Consider the following 12,678-nt stretch of genomic DNA (forward strand, 5'->3'; position numbering starts at 1 on the left):
AAAATAACAGATTTGTTACAGCGACATTATGTTATGAAGATGCCACAAGGGGCAAAATTAGTCGCTGCTACAAGAAGTTTTGCTTTGTGAGGTGAAAATTAATTATAGATTCTTCCTCGTAGTATATAATCACAACACATCGATTTAACAACATACAATACGAATCTAATTTGATTTTCACATGAGCAGGAACTGTTCTTCATTGTACTTATTGTAATCATTTATTGTTTACACAAAAGCTATAGAGTAGTCTTTTTTGTTTTAAAATAACAAGCAAAGTTGGTGTAATGCAGTACACTTTGCTACCTATTATAACATTAAGAAATCCTATCCTATTAAGTGATTCAAATACATCATATTAAACGTGTGTTGGCACAGAATGAAACTGAAATATATACGGTTGAAAAATACTGTTTTATACTTATATATAAATATATATACTTAAACTTTATTGATGGTGTGCAAGTTATTTGAACAGGTGATGTTCTGGCCAGAGCACGTAGGACGCGGCGTCAATACATCATCACGTAGTCTAATCTGCGTTCAGGTAAGAGGTGGACGATCAGTCACTACAAAGTCAACAAAAGAGCGATAAAATTGCTAATTTTGTCCTGTACTTTGTATTCTGATAACCATTCTAAAAAATTCTGTAAATTCTTCAGGTTTTTGCGTCAATACGGAAACTAAAGAACACATTAAAACCTGAAATCAATGAAAACGTACGCTGAAACTATGTTCATAAGTTTCTTCCTTTGCAACTTTGTGTTTTAACATTTTCACATACCAGAGACTTCTAGAAAATCTTGTTTGGAATGTCTTTTGGATCCTCATTGCAAAAAACGAGTAAATTTCAAATAGAAATATGTTTACTCCAAAAACATTGTTGTATGCAGTTTACGTGTTAAGTAAGTTAGTCAGCGAAAGGAAGAATTAGTGTTATAAAGGTAAAGGTATTGTTTCTTCCATTTTTAGTTCTCAGCCACGGTGTAAAAATTACTTAACTGAAATTTTGCTTTTTCCCTTTCCCAGATAATAATATTATTTTTGAACAGTTTTGCACCTGTAAGGTGATGTCCACGTAGTCCGCTCAGGTCATTATTAAAAATGTTTAAATAAATTTTCCCACACCTTAGGATAAATTGCCTGAGGAAAAGAAATATATAAAAAAGTATTCTTGTTATCACTCCATGGAGAATTGCATGCATTTAATGTAGCATTTGGGAATATCTCGCAACCAAACTGATATAAGCGGCTGAAGATAGGGATATCACATTTGTATAGTATTAAATGCAAAATGTCGGAAGGAATGTTTTTATATTTAATTTACTTTAGGAATACTTTATTATAAAGCTTGCCATATTATTACATTTAATTAAAGAAATATCATTCTCTCAAGTCATAATTTGTATGCATAATGTAAAAATCCACATTCCTCAGCCTTGGGACATAATTAGAGAACTGCTCAGAATTCCTACTTTAATAACCTACAAAGTCCTGAGGGAGTGATCAAAAAGTTTTTATTCCTCAAGACAGGGAATTATTTAAATTGACTGACTTTGAAATTAAAAACTCAATCAAAAACCAATTTCACCACATTAAGAGGTGCAATGCTTTCCATTACAAGTAAGTAAAAGTAAAAATCAGAAAAATTTCACAATTATATAGATGTATTTTTAGCGACAACATTATTTTTATTGAGAAGAAATCAAATGGTACATTATATGAAACATCGTAATATAAGAAACTATAACTTAGAAATATACATATACAGGTATATAAGCATACATAACAAAACAAAAAGCAAATTGTATGGGTTGTGTGTTAACTGGATGCATGGCGGAGTTACATTTATGAAAGCTTCATTTGAAACAAAGACGTATCAATATGAAACTTGAAACATTACTAGCTATAATCAATAAAATGTTTAATCATATTACTTAAAAATAAATGATTAAGAAGGAAACGGGATTTTCGGATGGCTGCCATCGTTCAGTGATACAATAAACCAGACACATAACTGATTATTTTTCAAACATGCCAGGTTATATTTTGATTACAATAAAAACCGTCATTGTTATTGGCTGTCCAATTTTTTGCTACAAACTAAGTTTGTTTCCATTTTTTTACAGGGTACCTATATAATTTCTTTATTATTTAGTATATTCTCATGGGTTTTTAACTAAAGTAGATTGAACCAATAAACATGGTTTTAAGCGATAAGACTATATTTGAAGGTTAATTAAGGTTCCATTGTTTTACCTGATCACGTAATGATATACCTAGTTGATAAATAAATAGTTAATGAGACATTATAATATCCATGTTTTCCGCTGTATAATCTTGATTTTGAAAATTCTAGAAAGTGTCAATGTGATAAAGTGTAAAAACGTTACTTTGTGGGTAATTTTGTAAAGACATACGGTGCTAAACAAAGCCACAGAGGCATTCCTTATTTGTTTAAATGTTCACAAACTAAATCCTATTCTTAATTTTGTTCAATATTTTAGTCTACAAATTACAAAACTGATGGATTAATTGTACTCAGAGATTTGTCAAAAATTAATGGGTTACATAGTAAATGCCCTTGTCTATCACTGAACAATGTAAATCTAATTAATTGTTTGATCCTTAATACATGACCATATTTAGATGCGTTAATTTTCATTGATCATTCTTATTAATTTGTTTGTTCTAATTTTTAAGTATTTTATTCATGTAATTTTAGTTCATAACGTTGTGCATATCAGTATGTCAGTGTAAGATATTCTATATTTTTAGAGTATTAGGATAAAGTCAAATGAAAAATTATCTATTTAAACAGGCAAAAGTTAAAGCCCCATCAACGAGTGTTGTGCTTTAAATACTTAGAGATTCTGTTCATAGGATATAGTACAGAAACGAAATATTTACCTACGAGGTAGGATAACGCCACCCCACCTGAATGTTGAATACGCTTCGCTGAGGTTGAATGTAAAAGTCTTTCTAGTCTATAACCTATCTCATTCTTTGGAATACTTTGTGGATAGACGGACATATATTCTGAAATCGAAGACAATTTGACATTCTCCGGCGGACAAAAAAGTGAAATAGTGGTTAGCCTACTGAGTGGTAGGTTTCACTTTATTACACGACTGATGAACATGCGTCATCATTGAACTTATTCCTGACTGTGTAAAAATGAAGCTTTATGCAAAATGTAAATTGTAGAGACATTTGACATTCTCCGGCGGACAAAAAAGTGAAATAGTGTTAGCCTACTGAGTGGTAGGTTACACTTTATTACACGACTGATGAACATGCGTCATCATTGAACTTATTCTTGACTGTGTAAAATTGAAGCTTTATGCAAAATGTAAATTGTAGAGACATTTGACATTCTCCGGCGGACAAAAAAGTGAAATAGTGTTAGCCTACTGAGTGGTAGGTTACACTTTATTACACGACTGATGAACATGCGTCATCATTGAACTTATTCCTGACTGTGTAAAAATGAAGCTTTATGCAAAATGTAAATTGTAGAGATGAAATATTTCTGTATAATTATGTTACGGATGGTTAAGCCACATGTGTTATTATGGCACATGTTAGAATATCATACGACTGTATTTAATTTTTTGTACAAATTTAATTGTTCTGAGATTTTTTCGATGCCATCATGGTTATTCATGACACCAACGTATAAGTTTTGCTAATGCTCAACCAAATCTCATGGAGTGAAATGTACCATCATCGTTGCTTCCTATACAGAAATCGAGCTTCATGTAAAAAACTGCCAAAAACAATGCTTTTCCAGCTTCTCCAGTGAGCGCTCAGCCAAAAACTGTATATTTGCCATTCCTTCTCGGATTTGTGAAGTAAAGTGTTAAAATGAAGAAAAATACAGCTGTGAATGTTCAAAGACTACCATTTTAACATCTCTAATTGTATTAATTTTGGGTTAGCAATTTGATTAAATATCGTCGTGTATATTGTAAACATATTGCACAAGACAAACTTGCACAATATGGGATCCAGCCGTATGTTTGAAAGTCGCTGCCGTATGGTACATGTACTGTACAGTGACGGCAATGTATGCACTATAATACTGTTGCTCTGCTCTGTATACGGTGATGAGGAGCAGCTGTCAGTCACGTGACCGTGGTCGCTCACACACACAGCCAGGCCTCAGTCGGCCGTGCGAGTGCGTGCGTGTGTCATTGTTGTCTCGTATGTGAGTGTGTGTCAGTACAGGTAACGTGAACCTTGGCACGGGTGTACCGTGACTCCCTTTGGATACGCAACAGGTAATTGTCTCTCAATGTTGTACGTGTGGAGGACAGTTTTATTCATATTTGTACTTATGTTAAATGTTCAACATACAATTCCACTTTTTGTCTCTGGAATTGTACTAAGTATTTAATATATTTCATTATAAGTTAATAACTAGTCAAATCATATACTTTTGGAGCATCTAGTCAACGGTATAGAAAAGTGTTACTTCAGTACAAGCGTACAAATCCGACTTGTGACTGTTAACACTTGTGACTGTTGGAACTATTACAGATTGGATACACTATGCGGTTCAATTTGCGAAGACATTAAATTACTCCTATATTCTCCAGGACATGTCATCCGCGCTTTTATAAGATCTACTGTTATTATAATACTTAGTTATATTCCTATGTTTTCGTCTGCAGTTTAAACGGACAAACTGTCAGGCCCGTGTCTGGCTCCGTCCGAGTCTAGCTGACCATTGCTTCATAAATGGCATTATTATATCCATATAATTTAAATCTCTTATGACCATTATTTATAAAATTAATTATTTATAAATATATCTCGTCATATTAAAAAAAACTTTCACAATAATAGTAATAATGAATTTAGTTTGAAAATCCAAACTACTGGATGTACAAATATTAAATAACTTTTAATTTGCTATTTTGCATTCAATATTCAAATATTTTATTTAGAGTAATCATCTCACGTAATAAAATGGTTTCAAATTGCACATTTGACTAATCAACAAGGACATAACTGTTACCCCTACGGTGTAGGGCTATGCTCTTTAAATTATTCCAAATAATTAAAAAACATATTTATGGAATCGTTTCTGGAGTAAAATTATCACAATAAATATTAATATAATAAGATTTAAATTATTTTAATTTTTTAATATTGACAATTTGCGCAAAACATGCCTTAGAGGAAGTACAATTCTGAAATTAGTTTGGTGTTTTTATTATTTTAAAGTATTTAGGTTGTTTGGGACATAGCACTACTGTTTATATCTTGAAGAAAATTTTAATTAAACATTGCAAGTTTAGACTAAACGATATACTGCACTGTTCCGGTGAGAATTTGCTTTGTTACGAAACAATTACGATTTGAAATGGTTCTCAAAGCGACAAGGCATCGTCGTATTGAAAGGAAGCTGCAATTGGTTTTACAATAGCAGTGAGAAATTAATATATCCATATAGCCTGCTATTGAAACTAGTACTCGTGCGATCCCTCAGAATCTTTATCTTTTGGAGTTATATTTTCTAAAAGCACCCACATTCTGGGGTTTCCCATGTATTATATATTTAGTAAAACCCTCAATATCAGGGATATGAGCTCTGGATAAGCAGTGGGAGATTCAGGTCTCTTGTATTACTTGAGTTTATGAAAACTTCCGCCACATTTATACCTTGACTGCAAGACTACCAGATTTCAGGAATCCTCATCCTGTTAAACTACTTGGTCTATCGGGTCTTACTGACTGTGAGGCTCCCACTAAATCGCTAAACGTTTTCGAGACTCTCATTTCTAGGTGGTCTCAATCTGAGTCCATTTGGGCGGGCAATTTTGTTAATGAAGTCCCAAACAAGTAATACTTCCATAGGGCACTGAAATATTAGATTAAAAAATATCGAAGGCCTCCATAATTTTGAGGAATGGATGAAAACTGACATTGATAGTATTGCAATATGTTTGTGTTATTAATGTTTGATTAAAAAATGATTTGCTCATAACCTCCCTATTATTCGTTAGGCAATTATAAATAATAGTGAAATATATGTTTATAAAAACAGAACTTAGAACGTTATGTTTTTTATTTTGAAAATAAAATATATTTTCTGATAACAAAATTTAAACACCGCGATTTGAACGTTAAGAATGTTTTACGCGAAATGTGTTTAACCTTGTAAGTGTTTAATACTAAAAATATGTCCTTTAGAATTATGGGGTCAACACTATAATGCTGTAGAGTATAACGGATTGCGGTGTATATTGCGATGCCTCACATAGTAGTCTTTACGTTCGTCGTCAAACGTTGAATACAAAGTTCGGATTGTTACGTTCCTTTCATAAATTAAAATTTGTCTCGTTACAACTTTGAGGAATAACCTATGTATTTGTAGTTTTTACAGGAAGCAAATATAAAATGTGTTCTCGTACAGTAGTTTGCTTGATATGTGTAATACACAAAATAAGATATATAAAAGATTAACAAACAAACAATATAAAGCAAACTAGTAAATCAATAGCGTACCCTAGTGAACAGTGCAGTAAAAACAGTGTTGATATTGTAATTGATTAAACTACCAGTGGATTCACTCACAAGGGACTTTGTAACGTTAAAAAGAATATTATAATATTCTTCAAACGTAACCATTTACATTTGATACTAAGTAGTTTATTCGAGTATTATATAAAATTATGTTAACATATTTAATTATTATATATAGGTTTTTGATGTATTGATGATGTATTGAATGTAACATAAAATAACGCCTTACAAGCCTTACTTTTGGCTTCATACCGCTCTACAAACGAATGTTACAAAATACTCAATCGTTATATGCTCAATCGTTTTGTTAAGTACGTACGAAATCATAGCAATGAAGGGACGTTATTTTTTAAATTTTGAGAGCTGGCTTCTGTAGGCCAAGCACTCTTTAGATACCTATAGCTAGTAAGTGCCGGAATCTGTCAAAGGCCTATCAGACAACCAGAAAAAAATCTTAGGCATTATCTTAGCTATAATCTCAAATGATGTTTTCGTCTGGCGCCTTCAGTGCTGCCCAGCACTGTTGACCGGAGACACATTCTCAGCCAGTTTGACTATCAGTTCATTTCTAGAGTTTTTACGACTTTCTGCACTTTTTATGTTCTGCATTTTTATGTTGCTTTCCAATTCACATTATAAGTATATTCCGTTTCGAAAAATCGACAAATATTGTTACTGATAAAATAAATATTCCTTTCAAATACATATTTTTCAAATATTTTTGTATCCCACCTGTTCAGGCAATAATATTGCTAAAATAAATCAATTATTGACTAAATTAATACATACAATTTGTATTAAAAAAAATACTGACACAAAAGTAAATATAGTAAAATTTTGTCGTGTAATTTGCTTTCTAGAGGATTTTAGTAACCAGGCGATTCAATGACAGTAAGTTCGATTAAACCAGTCTTATGAACTGCAAAGAAAGTCAATCTTGAGGCCGATGAGCCAAAATGTCCCGATTTTTTATTACACTACACTCTTATAAACTTTATAATCATCTTATGTTCTACAATGTCATGGTTTGCGAGAATGTTTGTATTTTGAAGACGTTGTTTGTTTAGTTATTTTAAGGTTATTTTGGGAAAAATATACTCGTATTTATATACTTTCGCCTAGGTACGTTTTACTTCGAAATACTCTTAAATATCTTAACTATTTCAAACCAATTGTACGACACTATTGATAAATTCATAGCAATGTATGCGTCTTTTAACGCCGGATAGGAAAGGGTAAGTCGGCTGAGTGTGGAGCGTGCCACGTTTATGGCAAATCAATAACAGTGATAAGCTCATATTGACAAGTGATAAGGTTGAAGAGGCCACACTGACACTGATGTGGCACCCCTACCCATCCGTACCACTTTATGATTAACATTGTTCTATGTACATGTTTGATAGCATTCCATTCACAATATAAGTATTGCACATTCAAATAAATTACAAACCATCATTCGATACATTATGAAAAGATCACATGGCTTCTATCCATCATAATCATGCAAAATATATTTGATCTGAAATATAACAGTGAAAACGCTCTAAGCTTTCCATCTCGTTTTCAGTAGGCCTTCATACAGGGTGATCAACACAAGGCGGCCACCATTGGGGCCACCTGAGAAAATGTAAATTTTAAAGAAGTTTAGAATCGGGAACTTTATCTTATTTCTTACGCTTATTACTATTATAAAGCTGAAATTGTAAAATTCGATCGCCATTTTCTAATATGGTAGTCAACTTTGACATTTATTATGGAAAACCAAACTTTTATTACGGATTTGGGGTTTGCATGCAATTCTGAATTTTATATTCTTGGTGTTATTTTCATATCAATCACAGTTTAGAGACTACCAGAGCAGAACACTTCAGAAACTATTTTTTTCAATAATTAATTCAGAGGTATGCTTTACTATTTGCAAGCAATAACATTTTGCAATTCTTTCAATGTTTAACATTAAACAGTTGTTGCACTAATAATTTATTGTAACGACGCACTATTTAAAACATTGCTAACGTAACGCTTGTATTGAATTCTGATGTTATAATCTAACTAACGCCACATGACGATCAACTTAACCTTTAAAAGGACTGGAAAATAAATCACTAACATAAATTAGAAATAAAATTGGGCCCAATACTGAGTCCTGAGGCACACAACGCGTTATAGTACGCAATTAACTGGTTGACAGGCCTATTTTTATAAACTGTTATCGATTTTTAAGGTACGATACAAATCACTCTAATACAACACACTGATTCCAGCTTCAGGTACGAGATTAAATAGTATGATGTGATTGACAATATCAACAGCTTTTTTAATGTCCAGGAAGAAACCAAATACTTTTATGGACTGGTTATTTAAGTTGTAAATATTAGACATAAATTTATGTAAAATAATTTAAGTATTTAAATTTTGACGGAATCCAAACTAGAAGTAAAAAATGGCTAAAATTAAAAACATTCAATACTCTTTTTCTAACTGCTTTTTTAAATAATGTTTGCAGTATAAACAGTAATAAAATGGTCCTGTAATTTTCAACTGAATGAATTGATCCTGTTTTGAAAATGGGCATATATTTTGCATTTTTTAATTTATTAGGAATACTCCTGAATATACGCTTTTGTTGAAACTTTTAACAAGAACAGGTGCAATGATATTAATAATTGATTTAATTTAATAATCATTGAAGACATATCGGTTTTCACCTGCCGATCATACAACCTACTTTGAAATCATATTTTAGATAAATTATTTCTTGATTTGAAACTCTAGCGGAAAACATAGAATTAATAGTAACGTTTTTATTTTTGAAATTATTATCATATATTCCATTGTAGTCATCATCAAGATTGTCAATGTATATATATATATATATATATATATATATATATATATATATATATATATACACATTAAATTTTTATAAGTGGCAATAGCCTAATTTAATTTCAACAAATATTGAATCGCAAAAAGTACTTGCTCCGCCGGGACTCGAACCCGGATCTCTCACTAGCCGGGTGAATGTGCTACCATTACACCACAGAGCCCTCACTTTTTAAGATTTAATTAATTTTGTATTTGGCCGTTTCTTTCACATATGTGTTTAAATAACCAAACTAACATATGATCGGAAAACCAAATACCTGTCAAATGACTTCTGTTTACATTCATTAAATTTTTATAAGTGGCAATAGCCTAATTTAATTTCAACAAATATTGAATCGCAAAAAGTACTTGCTCCGCCGGGACTCGACAATATACCCCGAGTCCCGGCGGAGCAAGTACTTTTTGCGATTCAATATTTGTTGTACACATAGTACATAGTTAGGAGTGATAAGCAGTCTACAGTTAAAAAAGTGTCTACTTCTGTGATTTTAATTCACTTCACGAATAAGGGGTAAGGTGGACAATCCTAAATTCTGGCTCTGCCTTACTCTTCTTCCATAGACATACATTGGAACTAAATCTCTTTAATGTTCGTCAAACGGGTTATGTGGGAATGTGTGGATCCTGCGTGGACATACACGTAAAGACATTTGCTATTCAAACTGTTACAATTAATTAATAATATTTACAATTTGTTTAATTTCCTAAAAGGAAATTTATGCTTACTTTGTCGCCCACCCGCCTGGCTGTCTTTGTTTGTACTCTCGGCATTCGTTTTTCGAAAGAATGAATATCTGTAATATCTGAATATCTGATGCAATGTAGTATATGTACTTGCTTCCTAATCCATGTTTGTTACATCGTTCTGTTTTTATTATTAGTTTAGGAATTATATGAATATTTGATTCCTAATCAGTATTGCATTCCTTAACAGAGGAAAATGTGCGCGAAGTCTCGTTGACGATTTTCTGTTATAAAAATTTAATTTAGTGATCCCAATTGTTTAAATCACGGACTCACTGTGCTCGGTTGTTTCCTCACATTATTGTTACGGAGCGAATGGTTGAATTGAATCATGTTAATTTCCAGTCCCTCCGTTTTTGTTCTTTCAGCTTCTGCAAATATGCCGTCCCACAATGTCTATGCACACTAAACTCAAGTTTCCTACATGTGCACATTGTTTATTTTATTAAAATCCAGAATAAGTAAATTGGTTGCATTTGCCACAGTTACAGTTTATACTCGTAACAAAAGTTAGATAATACTATTCGTGATTCATTACAATTTATATAACAAAAAGACAGATGATATGTATTCATGCAATTACAATGTAATTCGAAATTGCGTGTATGTGACAACATTGTGTGTGTAAAAAAATATTTCTTTCACAAATTTATTACATTATTTTAAAGTATTTGTGAAAAGTATTTCCAAATAAAATTATGCCTATGTTTGATTTATATATTTAATACCAAGCCAGTGCGAGACTTTTTTACACCTTGATATCCTTAATATATATCCTATATATATATTGATAAAATATCAATCATAGTTATAAATGGTGTAACTAACACGACTTACTTACTTTATATATAGATTTAATTGCTAACATTTACTTGGTGTGGATGGAACTCATATGTTAATCACAAATCATAGTTTTCTAACATAATAATTCATTTCTTATATAAGATATAAGAATTAAGTTGCTATTCATTCAAGGATACAATTATGAAGGTTAAATTAGAAAACTTAATTATAATTCAAAGTGAGTCCTACACAAAAATAATATTGTCTTAACCATTAAAAACCGGTGACACACAAGGATAATTCAGAGTTTTTGGCGTTTGTTAGATGCGTCCAAGTCAACATTTATGAATATATAATTTAAAGTAAGTCCAATAATATTTTCTTAGCCATCAAAAGTCAAGATTAATGAATATTACGGTATAACACTATGTAATTTAAACTGAGTTCTACACAATATATACGATTTTTATTTTTTATCAGTTAGAAATTATTACGTTGGTGATATTGATTTTCGTGTAATATAATATCAAATCTATGTTGCGGTTGTCTCAGTTAAGTCCATTAGGCTCTAAAATATTTCCATAGCTCAAGGTTTTTATTTACATACCAATCTCATCTAATAATTTTTAATAACATTTTATTCCAAGATGCATTCACAAGTTAAAAGTAATTTGTTTATTAGGTGAATACTTAAAACATTGGCGTATAAGAGTAAGAAGCATATTATCTAATACAAATTACATTATTTATAAAAGGTGTAAAATTTTGGTTATCCGGTAAGTCCAAGAGGCTAAGCATTATTATTCATTATTCAGCAGTGAAAGAGGCCGAAAATAGTGACTGTGAATAAGTAAGGTGACGGGGCCAGCGGCTTTGTAATGGTGAAATAGTGGGGTCAGCATAGACTAGAGTAACCTTGTATATAAACCTCTCAGCTTCAGTACAATGGTCCTTGGTTCCAGGGATAAATAAAAAGTGTAAGTGATAAATGTAATCATATCTCTGTTACATGTTGTTTTAAGGGTTCATAGCAGTGAGTTATGTATATTTTGTAACTTAGATGAAGAATAACAGGATTATTCTCATTTTTCGTTTTAAAAACTTACAGATGGATACATCTCAAGTAGATAAGTTTTAGATTTTTTCTTTTTTAGCCCTAAATGAATAAAGACATATTTAAATAAGATTTTACAGTTAGTTTTCACCACGTGATCCGTGATGTATTTATTCTTTGGTATTTATGGTTCTTTGTTGTAACCGAAACTTTGCATAAAGACGGTAGGCTCCACATCGTCAACGACGATGATTTACGTTGCCACCAACATAAACGGAAATCTCGTAAACGACAAAGGGGTAAAAATACCAGAAACAGGGAAAAAAGGAATTGAACATCGTTTATCACGTTCATATTAATAAGTAACACATTTTTAATGTTATACCGTAGATGATAAAATTTAAACTTTTTATAAATCATGTGTTTTATTACGAAAACAATAAATAATTTTCACGAATGCACAATTGCTTAAGCTATTTTGCAAGCTGCAATCAGATGTTCAAGGATATTACCCTCCACTATATATTTCCGTTACAAATAATAATTAGTGTTCATCAAACTAGATACTGTTTTCATTCATGTTTCAGAATCAAATCCTAAGAATATTTTGTAATAATTCATTCTGTACGTTCTAATAATAAAATTAATATCTCTATAATGATAATATGAATATT

At 31.5% G+C, this 12,678-nt stretch overlaps 1 protein-coding gene across 1 annotated transcript in view; it reads left to right on the forward strand.

The window, feature by feature from the left end:
• Positions 1–4,221: 4,221 nt before the first annotated feature.
• Positions 4,222–12,678, forward strand: part of LOC124374291 — a 1,063,620-nt gene continuing 1,055,163 nt past the window's right edge. The window contains exon 1 of the mRNA XM_046832534.1: positions 4,222–4,283. The gene's annotated coding sequence lies outside the window, so the exon portion shown is untranslated. The remainder of the gene's footprint in view (positions 4,284–12,678) is intronic.

The sequence above is a fragment of the Homalodisca vitripennis genome, chromosome 1 (genome assembly GCF_021130785.1).
Source record: "Homalodisca vitripennis isolate AUS2020 chromosome 1, UT_GWSS_2.1, whole genome shotgun sequence".
Taxonomy (NCBI): Eukaryota; Metazoa; Arthropoda; class Insecta; order Hemiptera; family Cicadellidae; genus Homalodisca; species Homalodisca vitripennis.